General features: G+C 38.1%; 1 long non-coding RNA gene and 1 pseudogene across 1 annotated transcript; one reads left to right on the top strand and one right to left on the bottom strand.

The window, feature by feature from the left end:
• Window positions 1-3,994: 3,994 nt before the first annotated feature.
• Window positions 3,995-4,095, top strand: LOC130466580 (uncharacterized; annotated as a pseudogene).
• A 5,977-nt stretch (window positions 4,096-10,072) lies between these two features.
• On the bottom strand, window positions 10,073-11,973 carry LOC130465711 (uncharacterized). Its single transcript, XR_008925726.1, has 3 exons — window positions 11,895-11,973; window positions 11,312-11,376; window positions 10,073-10,293 (listed from the first exon to the last, which is right to left on the bottom strand). It is a non-coding gene; the product is annotated as an uncharacterized lncRNA (long non-coding RNA).
• Between the last annotated feature and the right edge of the window lie 972 nt (window positions 11,974-12,945).

Genomic DNA, 12,945 nt, shown 5'->3' with positions numbered 1-12,945 from the left:
ACATAATCCCCAGTAGACCTCTAATTCAAGATACAAATTCTACACCAATGCCTAGGCTATCCACGCCGAAGCAGGTATTCAAAATTCTACACCAACACCTAGGTTATCCACACCGAAGTAGGTATTCAAGTTCTACATCAACGCCTAGGTTATCCGTGCCAAAGCAGATACAAGTTCAAAAATTCAGAAGTACGAGTTCCAACAGTTCAAGTTCAAGTGGCTATCAAACAGTTTTCTATAAGATTCAAGAAGCTTAAGCATATAAGCATCATTTCAAAGTACGAGAAAATCAAAACTACATGCAATCCTAGAGTTATTTCATAAGCAAAATATGAAATACTTACATGGACAAGGCAAGAACAAGACCAAGGGGAGAAGCTAATCGACCTTTGAGAGAAAAGAAGAAAGAATTTCAAGTGAATGTGCCTCAAAATGGCACGGCAAGGGGCACTTATATAGTGCAGCCCAGCACCAGGCACCACCCCAGCGTCGTGCGCTGACCTGCTGCATGCGCAAGACTGCAGCGCGCGCGGTCTCCCGTGCTGATTGCAAGTCCTTTGCTGCTACGGTCTTCCGCACCAAGCATCAAACGTCGCATCGAATCATCCATCGAAAATACGGGTATACACCTGTATCTCCAAATACAAACAGATGAACATTTCAAGAATACAAAGTCCAAAAAATACAACGACTCAGACGTCTAACTCCCAACGGACCCAAGCTCCGGGAAAGTCAGTCAAAGTTCAAAAATTTTTAGGGCCAGTAAAAAGCTCTTATCCCCAGCAAAGCACATCCCAACGGATTAAATCCGGGTGTCAATGTTCAAAATTCAAGATTCAAAAATTTAAATTTTCGATGCCAAGCTCCGTCCTGAACTGAAGGCGGAAAAATACAAGTATAAATCGGAGTCATCACCAACCGCACCGAGGTAGACTCTATCCTTTTTCTAACGCCTGTTTTATGCAGGTACCGGCGTACAAAGAGTGGTCTCGATGGCAGAACATCTTGACCATTCTCCGTCCCTTTCGGAATACTTTGACCTGCGATTTCCTAACCGAACGCTCAGTCAAAGTGGCGGCTTCTGTAGACACCTAATTTCTGTCTCCCCTTTGGGATGATGACGATACCATTATCCTTGTTAGGCGATTGGAGTAACTCCAGGCGGAAATCCCAATTGCTAAGAACACTTCCAAAATCCAAGGTCCAAAATCCAATCCCCGAGACCGTTCCCCTCCTGGAACTCGGTACAAAATACAACTTCCAAAATCCAATTTCAAAATCCAAGTTCAATCTCAACTAGTGGACTATCCCATTGGTCTTACTAGGCCTTTTCCACTCAAAATCATATAAAGCAAGACAAATTCGGGCGTCGACCCACAAAACCGAGTATGCCGGGCCCCGCCCCGTAAAACCGGAATTCAAAAACCCGAGAAAGGTTTGTTTTTAGACGCAAATTCAAGCCTTAACCTCTAAGCAAACACTACACGCCAAACATCGTACTATTCGTACGAAGGTACACCCATACAAGACAAATCAAGGACAGCATCTTTCCGTCCTTTTTGGCGGCATTCAGGCCACGTCAGCAGCGCCCAGCGCTGGCCTGGCGCCAGGCGCTGGCGTGTGCTGGCGTTTTGCACCATTTCCCACCTATAAATACCCCTCATTTCCATAGAATAAAGGGGGAGCACAACACATACAACGTCGTAATTTCGACATTACTCCTCACAATACAAACCTCAAAACTCTTCAAATACACATACAAAAATTCCACAATTCAAGAGCAATTGGGAGCTCGTGCCTAAGCCTAACTAGGTAAATCCGAATCCCATTTCAATCAATTATGCTATTTTGATTTCAAATGATTAGCAAGTTGGTGTTTTTTCCCATAAAAAACACCACTTGCAACAATCACACATGATTTTTCAAAAATACAAACTTTTTCAAATTCAAAATACAAACTTTCAAGATTCAAGGATGTTCAAAGTTGTTTACATTCATCTCTTTGAACTAGAATCACCTTCAAGTGTGGAGTAATCAAAGATGACACCTTTTAGCATTTAAAGGTTTAGTCTTTTGAGATTCAAGACTCCATTTTTCAATATACAAGTTAAAGTTTTCAAATTTCAAAAGATCCCACCATGTTTAGGGTTGTTCATAACTACCTCTCTAAATTAGGATCGTTTCAAGTTCAAATTTCAATCATTTCAAGTTCAAGTTTCAATCTTTTCAAGTTCAAACCTTTCAATATTCAAGCTTTCAATTTCAAGTTCAATATGCAAAATCTAGGACATTTTGGTTGAGCAACCTCTCCCAAGTTGAGATTTTGGGCATTGAATTCGTGTCGGGCGCACTTATTTTTAAGGAGCCGCTTGGCGTTCGAATCTCATGTGCCCAGGTACAAGTTTCAATTATGCACCTTTCAATATCGCAATTTCAATATCGCACCTTTCAATATCTCAGTTTCAATATCGCACTTTCAATACCGCAATTTCAATACCGCAATTTCAATTCCGCACTTTCAATTTCGCACTTTCAATTCCGCATCTTTACTTGCCTAGTCCATTTCTAGGCAATGTGGACCTACTCCCTAGTCCTTTTCTAGGGGGTCTTGTATTTACTAATTCCGCACTTTATTTAGTATTGTGATGTTGCTTTATGTTCTTTATCACTTTCATCACCAACATGCTAAATACAACAAAATACAAAGGTTACATCACGCTAAACGAAGATATTTTCGGACAAACCGGCCTTAGGTTCCTTAAGTCAATCTTTAAAGCAAAGTGACCACCGTAGAATTAGAAATTCTATTTTGCTCTAAATTTCAAACCCACATAGTCTAATCTTAGGGTTTATTTTCGAAATAATGTTGTGCCAACGTACTTGAATATTTCTAAAGCTCGCCGAATAAGCATTTTCGTTCCCGAGCCCAGATCTCACCAATCCGTTTCAAGGATTCAAGGCCTTATCCAAAAATAGAGTCATTTTGCGGTCTTCCCAAACGGGACCTAAAATAAAGTTTGGTGGCGACTCCTTCGAGGTGCAAAAACAATTCAACGGTTCTCTAAACGAACCGCCGCTTGCCAACCCCCCATTGTAGGAAACGGGGAAGACCAAAAAACCCCCTACACATTGAATCCGGGAGGTGGCAATTGAGATCCACCATAAGGACCTCCCGAGTTCAAAGGTTAACCCCCACTTGAGGCACCCCTAAATTGCCCATAAGAGTAGTTATAACCCCCTCCACCTTGATGGTTGGGATTATAACTCCCTTGGTTGTATTTGCCTTGATTGCCAAAACCTTGAGGTTGACCATAGGGCGCTTGGCTTTGGTAGCCTTGTGCTCTATAGCCACCTCGATTTTGGCAATCATACCCACTTCCTTGGCCATAGCCGTGGTGGCCGGGAACCATACATAGAGGGCCCTCTAGGTTGCCTAGCAAAATTTGGATTGTTAGGGTTATCATTCCTAGACCTCTCATTTAAGGCATTAGCATACTCTACATCAAAATCTCCTTCATACGAAGGGCCATAATCCACAAATGACAAGTGATGAACTAAGGGGCATGCATTGGGGGAGTGACTAAAGTCTTGGCAATTTTCGTAAAAGGAGGTTCCCGGAGGCATTGTATCATAAGAACTAACCTTGCTCTTTCCCTTATTGAGAAGAGTGGCCGAAGGAGATGGGATTGTAGACGGTGATGGCGGTTGGATTGGTGTGTTTTCGAGCTTCTCCAATCGCGAGGTAAGCTTCTCTATCATCCGTGCTTGCTCTATGGCATACACCGAACCCTTACCATCTTCACTCCTACCTTTCCCATCATAATTCCTTGTGCCTACATGCCAAGATTGGTAGTTTTGAAATACATCCTCAATGATTTCCTATATTTGATCCTCAGTTTTGTTCATGATGGGGCCTCCCGCGCCGGTATCAAGACTTGTCTTTGAACTGGGACTCAACCCCAAGTAGAATTTTTGAAGCAACAACCATTTAGGGATCCCATGGTGAGGGCATTCCCTTTGGTACTCCTTAAAACGATCCCAAGCTTCGAAGAGTGACTCATCTCGCCTTTGCTCAAAGGATTGAATCTTGTGGCGACACTCCGCCGTCTTCCCATGCGAATAGAACTTGTTTAAGAATGCACTCGTCACCTCGGTCCAAGTGCAAAGTGAGTTGGGCTTGACCTCCTTGTCAAGCCAAGCACTTGCTCGCCCAAGTAGGGAGAACCAAAACAATGTCAACCTCACGTAATCCGATGTGACACCATTGTGCTTGATTGTGTCACAATAGTGCTTGAACTGTTTGAGATGTTCGTGAGGTGATTCATTACTCTTCCCACAAAAGGGGTGGCTTTGGACCAAATTGATCAAGGCGGGCTTGATCTCAAAGTTGTTGGCACCCGTTGTGGGGGCTTGAATACCGCAAGTAGCTTCGAATGCCCCCAGTATTCCCAAGTTCTTAACCGGGAGCGCCATATTCTCAAAAACATGCTCACTCTCTTGTTGTTCCTCACCAACACTCAACGAATTGAATCTGTTATGGCTTGATGAGCTAGACCGTACACGCCTTAGTCTCCTAAGTGTCCTCTCCAATTCGAGGTCAAGAGGATGGAGGGTCCTTTGACGAGAACGCCCCCTAACAAGCATACAAACTCAAGAAAAACCGTGAGCAATGCCAAGGAAAAAGAAAAGCTTTCGCATAGTCCTAAGCTAGATTAGCTTGCATATAATAGGAACTATCATTCACTTGCATGAATTAGGCTCACAATGTCTTGCCAAACCTAAATCATACATTCCAATCTAATTCAATCAACTAGCATTTGCAACTACTACTCAATTGATCATGGAAAATCCTAGCACTAAATCAATTTAATCACATCAATCATTCATCAATCAAATCATCAAGGTCCCCTAATTAGGACCCTAGATTCTCCCATTTCCCTAACCTAAATCTACTCACTAGCCATTCTAGAAATCAAGAAATCCATTAATTCTAAACTAGCAAGCATGAAATTGAAGGATTAGGAAGAGAGAATCAAAGACTAGAACAATCAATTGAACAATCAACAAGAGAATTAAGGATCAAAGTAACTAAAGTAAAATCAAGAAGAATTCAAGATTTGAAGGAATTAAAGAACAATAAAAAATCACAACAAAAGCAAGAATTAAGAAATTGAATTGAATTGCACAAAATTAGAAGAAGAGTTTAGAGAATTACAAATTGATGCTTCAATGGAGGAGAGTTTCTCTCTCTAGAAATGTTGAAAAACTAACTTTGAGAATCTAAAATTGTCAACTAAAATTCTACACTTAACAAAATAATCGAAAAATCTATTTATAAGTTTCCCCAAATAGAAGCCAAAATTCGAATAAGAGCAGCCTGGGCAGCCATTCGGTCGCACAGACCTTTTGTGCGACCGAACGTAAAAGAGTCATTCGAGCAAACACTGGGTCCTGTGCGAGCGAAGGTAGCGAAGAACACTTCCTTCGTTATGTGCGACCGAACGAAGAATCCTGTTTGGTCGAATGGGGTTTCTTTGGCTCATAATTCCTATGCAGCATGATTCGCTCGATAGAAAGGCCATGTGGGGCGCACAACTCTTGTGCGGTCGAGTAGAGAGCCTTGTGCGGTCGCATCCCAAATTAACATTCTGATTCCAGAAATCAATCCTGTGTGACCGAACAACAGAGCACGTTCGATCGCACAAAACCTATATTGTCGAGTAGTAGGCTCTGCGGTCGCATCCCAAATTAGAGACATTCTGACTCCAAAAATCAATCCTGTGCGACCGAACAACAGAGCACGTTCGATCGCACAGAACTGGATATTCCTTGTGCCCATTTGCACTCCTCTGTTCGGGCGCACAAACCACCACTCGATCGCACAAGCCTTGTTTTGGCTTGATTCTACTTGTTTTCCATCACTTTTCATCATAATCACCTACAAAGCACAAGATGGAACGAAACTTATAAAATTCACACAAAAAGCTATAAAAACTTTAAAAAAGTATAAAAACTAACATAAAATCCTAGGCTAAGAGCGACATAAATGTCGCTCATCACAGGCCCAGCGCAAAGGCCAGGCCCAGCGCGCGCCTAGGCTGCGAGCACAAGGCAGCAACGCATGGGCTTCATAGCTGTGTGGGCTTAGCGTATGCGCGGACATGGCCTGCGCGCATGTTGGTCATGCTCGTTTGTGCTTGCATAAGAAACCTTAATCATGTAGGTTTCATTTAAAGATTAAATTCCTATGTCTACTAGATAAATTAATTAATAGAGTTTTAATTAAATTCAGATTAATTAAATTCGTTTCCTAGTAGGATTCCAATACCTTTTCCATACCCTATAAATAGGTGATCAATGCTCACAATTTATAACGAGTTTTTCTAAGTATTCAAGAGTGTTTTAGGCATAAAATTCAGTCACTTATTTGCCTCATAATAACCGAAAATACATAGTACCTTTGGGATGATTCTAGTTAATTGAACCTAAGGCGGATCCGGACGTACTGTGGACTTTCTACGGAGGGACGACACTTGGAGTCCTAAAGAATTATTCTTGTTCGCTTCGGGAGCAGCAAGGGAGGGCACGCTACAAAGAGTATGCATCCTAAATTATGCTAATTGTTATGTGGCAATTAATTTGGCATCCTGGCTTTTATGGTTTTTCTGCATGATTTATATTCATTTATATGTATCATAACCTAACAGTGGTATCACGAGCCTCTAATTAATTCCATAATAATTGCTTAACATGGTTAAATTTTATAAATTTGCAAGAAATTAAAATGGGTGATTAATTTTTGTAATTGTAATTAATTGCAAATTTGCATTTATTTAATTATATGTACGCAGTTTTTCGGCAGTTTCTTCGTTACTCAACGAAATCGAGTGATTTTTGTGTCAATTCCGCATGTAAAAGCCTAACTATGACTTTTCGGAGGTTTTAGTTTTTCGAACGCAAAGTTTGTAATTCTAAGATGTTAAATTTAAATATTTGCGATTCTTGTTGTTAAATCTTGAATTTTTGATTGACCTACTTTATATGTTTAACAAATTTGAATGCCTAAGCTTGTTAATTATACAAACCTAATTTATAATTGTAATTAATTTGTTGAAATTCGAATAATTTAGAATTGATTTGATTTTCATAATTAATGGACGATTTAATTAGGTATCCATGATTAAAAACCACCATTAAAATTGTTAATTTATGATAAATTTTAAATTTTTATGACTTAGATTTGAATCCATGATAATCGGAAATTAATTAATTAATAAATTTTCAATTTTTCGCCCTAAATTTATGAAATTAATATGATTTATTAATTTGTAAATAAATTTGAATTAAATTTTTTAAACTTTTATGAAATTCGCTAATGATTGTTGCACGCACAAAGAAAAGGACGCTACGTGTTACCTTAAGGGGTGTTGTATAGTGCGGGCACGCGACGACGAGCAAGGGAGCTCGTCGCCCGTGCGGTACGAATGCAACGAGCAACAAGCAAGAGGCGCACGCGCGAAGCAAGGGAGCTGGGCATGTGTAACTCGATGGGAGATGGGCGATGGGCAATGCGGGTGCCAGGCGAGTAGTCGCGTGTGGGCGAGCTGCGCCACAGCGTGCGCTGCCTCGCCCAGCGAGTAGACCAGCAGCGTTGAGCAATGTGGGCTGCGGGCAGCGTGGCCTGGCATGGTTGCGATGCGTGTGGCCTGCTCGTGCATGGCGCGCATTCAGTCGTTGGGGCGCTGCTGCATCATGACTGGATGGGGCTGGGCGCAAGCCCAAGTTCCTCGTCGTGTTACGATTGATACGTTTTGAATTTAATTTTTGAATTTTCAGTTCGAAAAAGATTTTAATTAACTTTAAAATTCGTAATTTAAATTGTTTTCTCGGAATTTAACTTTGAATAATTTAATTATTATAAATTCTAATTTATACTCATTATTTTACTAAAATTAAAACCTTGAATAAATTTAAATTCATTTAATTAATTCAACTGAAAATAAATTAAAGAATTCAATTATAAATTTATATGAGCTTTAAATTTTAATTAAATTTGTATGTTTCCGGTTAGAGTAGGAAATACAATTTATGTTTAGAATTAGTAAAGCATGTAAATTTATTGGTTTAAGTGGGAGCCTTTTAGTCATAAACTCTTGATTAGGTCTACAATCCTTTAAGGTTAAAACAACTTGATTATAATTAACAAGGATTGAATAATTGGTAGATTATTGGAAGCCTTGATTAATTGATGCAAATATTTATGTGCTGCATAATATGTTCTACTAACTAGCTATGTGGGTCATTCATGATAATGAATGGGTGAATGGTATATATTGCATATGTACTATTTTGCAGGTTAATGAAAGTGACTAGTATGGCCCAAATAGGATAGTAAATATGGTCTGCGTACCATTAATTTGAATGTAATATTAGTCTACTGCACCAAAGTTTTTTTTTTCAATTTAAATATGGTATGCGTACCATCAAATAGTTGTAATTAGTTTAAATTATAGCTGATCCTATTTGAAGAAAATGGCGCCTCCCATGGTGAAATTCAAGACGGAGTTTCCAATCCATTTTCAAGACGGACTTTGAAGTTGAAGCTTCAAGATGAAGTCGGGCCATAATAGATCACATTTATATCTTATGTATGTTTTAAGTTATTTATTGCTTTAAAAATATGTCTTAATTATGCATGAGATTATGGCTTGATTATGTTGCATGATTAAGGATTTTAGTTCACTTAAAATCTAACCAACATAGTAAGAGCCTTAAGTTCCAAACTTTAAAATTGAGTTAAAAGGTGCCATGCCAAAATAACACTTACTTGGATAAACCTTTACATCAATCTTAGTAATAGTTTTCCGCCATAGCGAGGTGTTACTTATTGATCCTAAAGGGGTAAGGTACAAAAATAATTGTGAGTACATGTTAGTTTTGGTGAAACTTAACGATATAAGTAAGGAGTCCTTTTATGTCGTGGCAAATGAGATACGTTTACCTAATAAGTTCTTAGACGTACCTATCAACCAAGAGTAGTTTCTAGACTATTAGCAAAGGATTTGCTTACCTAAAATATTTTAGAATTGAGTCTAAATAAATAAAGTACTTAATTCTTCAATGATTTAAGGATCTTGAAATCATTTTATTCACACCTGCCGGAATAATAAATTCGAATAAAATTCTAATGACTTGTTTAAAATTGCATGATTGCTTTAATTTTCAAGTTATTACTCATGATAAATATTTAGACTTTGCATGCTTCGATGTATGTTTTAATTATTGTTTATAATTAAATATCTTGCACTGCAGTAAATCCTTTTAGAAAGGTAACAGTAATTTTTCTCGATTGGTAGTGAATCCAAGAACGATTCACGGAAATGAGAGAAAATGAGCAATTTAAATGTACGTTTCTTTTAGCGACTTTTATGGTTGTTTTCGAGTATCAAAGTCGAATGGCAAACCGATTGGTGCTTGTGAATTCAAAATACAATGTAGTTTTGAGATCATAAAGCATTAAGTTTAATCGCTCAGCTTTACCAATGGTTAACAACCTAATATCTTTTTCCATTTAATTCTCGAATGAGTCTAACCCCTAGACATCGAATAGATCGATGCTTAGAGAACTTTAGAAGCTTCTAGTAAGATCATCTAGTTGAAACAAATATTCAACATAAATAAAAATGGTAAGAACTTTGTTGGAGTGACATTGGACATGTCCAAACAAAGTATAAAAGTCAACACTAAAGAATTCAATTCTGAAGACTATAAGAAAGGGTATAAGAAATAGGAAAACAAGGAACAAATGAAAGGAATTTACAATTCCGTTTCTACCTAAAAGTTTATGTTTAAAGAGAAGTGACCTAGCAATCAAACTTCCTTGGTATCATATACCGGTTGAGGTTCTTACTTCGGTAATAACTCAAACAATGGAAGCTAGGCTACACTTGTAACACCCCAACAATTCCCATTTTCTAAAATAACCTCTTTTTAAATATAACTGTAGGGAATTATCAAAGTATTATCGCCCGTGTGAAAACGTTACGGCTTATTCAGAATTTTGCAGCGGAAAACATGAAACTAACTTTTAGGTTCATAAATAATCTATTACATATTAGGTCCAAACCAATTAACTGAATTAAGGAAATACGAATAGTACGACAAATTTCAAAACCAAGTTAACAAATTAAATCACTTAATTAAACGAATAGAACTACAAGCTCTCTAATCCCGATCCCAATGATGCATCATCTTCAAACCTGTAGATGGGCAACGCTTATTGATCCTTAGAGACTGCTCACCAAAGATGGGTCATCACAGGATCAATAAGGCATAGCCATGATCAACACACACAAACAAAGCACGTAATCAGCAAAGCTGAGTACTACATACTAAAACAACAACAATCCTAGCATGATACTATCAAACCCACAACCCTAACATGATACTAATAAATATAAGTAAGGACAGACAAAACATAATAATTTGACGATTATACTTGACTAGACTAAGCTAGACTTAATAACCATAATATCATTTTAGTTGAAATAGACAATGGACCGAGTTGACCATCCAGAAGTCTTCACTAAGGAAGACGAGGTACGGGCGCGACTCCGTAACCTCAGTGACCTGCGATATCGAGGAACGTTTAAATAAAAATAGGACACGGTGATCAATCCGGTCCCAGAAAAGGCCATGGGCTACCACCATGAACCCCAACTCCTGTTTGTCCGTCACTTCAGACGTGCACAGTCTAAAGCTATTGCTATTCAGTTTCACTTTACATGATTTACAAATTGAGACTCCGTTATGACTCAACCATTACATAAGACAGACAATTCACATTTGTTCACAACTGTTTTTATCTTGGAATTAAGTAAGTGATCATAAAAGCATCAATCAAGACTCATTCCAACTTAACCAACCTTTCCTTTAACCATGAGCAACCCTGTATATGGGCATAAAGTTTCAACTTACTAAACAAGGTCCTCCTCCCTTATAAAGTAGTGAAAAGATAGAAAGGGAACAACAACCAATTGATCCAACCCAATCATATAGAATAATCTAGTGTTCCCAACCAACATGTTTGTATCAAACATCCATACTAACATGTTACAGTTCTTATAGTGCAAAATAAGTTCAATAAGTTTGTCCAACAGTATTAAACATGCACATTCAATATAACCCAGTTCGTCCATAATATCAACATCACCAAGTTCAACAATAATATCAACATAACCAAGTTCAACAACAAGATTCAACATGGTTTCAAGAATTAGCACACATTCCAAGCACACAAGTATGTACGTACCTTGTGTAAACAAACTGATAGGCCACCTTAACACTTTCAAAAGTCGCCTAAAGAGAATTCTCCGCCTAAAACAACCAACAAATATCCCCAATCAACTTCTAATCATTCACAACTATACTAACACATTCTAACTACATCCTAAACATATTTAGAACTTTTCTCCAATAACAAAACTTGAATATTTGATTTCCTAGCATAACAATTATTGAATTAAAGATTGAAATTCGTTGAAAACTCTTTGCAAATATCATACTTAAATTTTCAGCAATATAAATTCGTTTACAAACTTCCCAAAACCAACTTATCATGCTTAGAACATAAAAATAATAGTTTCAATAATTCATACTCATTCTACCATGATTTAAAACCATTAAAACATTAAAATTCATGCCTTAAATAATTCAAATTCTTGTTTCAATCGAATTATGTAATCTGAAATTTGATAATTTAATTATGCAAACAAGTAAGTCTTAAATTCGTAATTAAATCATAAAATCATAAACTTAACTCAAGAAAAATATAAATTGAATTAATAAAACGTAATTAAATAATTAAATTAGCTTAGGGTTTAAAAGGAATTAACCAAAAGAAGAGGAAGAGTGGGCGGCCGGCGGTCCGGGGACGGCGGCGCGGCAGCGGCTGGGTTGATGGTTGTCGTCGACGTGGCTGGGTCGTGCGATGGCTGTGCAACAGCAGGAACACAATTGAGGAGAGCAAGAAATACAGAGAAAAAGAACGAACGAAGGAAGGACAAGAGAAGCGTTTACCGGGAAATATAATGCGATAGACCGGCGGCGCGAGTAGGTGGCGGCTAGGAACAGGCGACAGGGCTGGTTGTTGCGTGCACTGGTGGTGCTTCGCAAGAAAAACAGAGAGTTAGTGAGTGAGGAGAGAAAGACGACGAAAGAGAGAAAGAAACACGAGGGGGGAGAGAAAGAGAGTTACCGGCGGTGATGGTTGTCCGGTGGCTGGGCAGAAGCGGCGGACGAAGGGAGGAGAGAAAACTGCAGGGAGGATGCTGTACGTGGAGTTGAAGGAGGGAGAGGAGGCTTGATTTTTCTTTTTACGTGAATTTGTTTTGGGTGAGGGTTTGAGTTCTTTTGGGTTTTAATGGTTGGGCTTTTCAAGTGGGCTAGGAGTAGAATTAAGGATTTAGGATTTGCTTTCTAGTTCCAATAGAACGTGATTCCAAAATCCTAATTCGTTTTAACGTAAAAGTCAAAATCAATTTGATTTCATAAATCATTTAAAATATTCAAAATGTAATAACATAATTATATTTTAACTACATATTCATTTCTAAAATTCGTAAGTTACATTTAAATATATTAAATATACGTTAAAATATATAAATAGAATATAATAAAATTACGGGGGATTACAATCTACCCCTCTTAAAAGAAGTTTCGTCCCGAAACTTGGCACGAAAATTCACATATTTTTCCAAACTTTTCAACTTATTCTAATTGTAGAAGTACTTTGTGCCACTCTTGTGCACTCTTTTGCCAACTAAGAGTTACTTGCAATACCCAAGAACACAATTTTCTTATGCGGAGAATCTATTTACTTGCATCAACATGTAAATGTTGCTAAAATAAGCATGAAATGCATAAAATATCATAAAAATAGGTAAA

This window comes from Spinacia oleracea, chromosome 1 (genome assembly GCF_020520425.1).
Source record: "Spinacia oleracea cultivar Varoflay chromosome 1, BTI_SOV_V1, whole genome shotgun sequence".
NCBI classification, from domain to species: domain Eukaryota; kingdom Viridiplantae; phylum Streptophyta; class Magnoliopsida; order Caryophyllales; family Amaranthaceae; genus Spinacia; species Spinacia oleracea.
The sequence above is the reverse complement of the archived record's forward strand: the minus strand, read 5'-3'. Positions and strand labels throughout refer to the sequence as shown.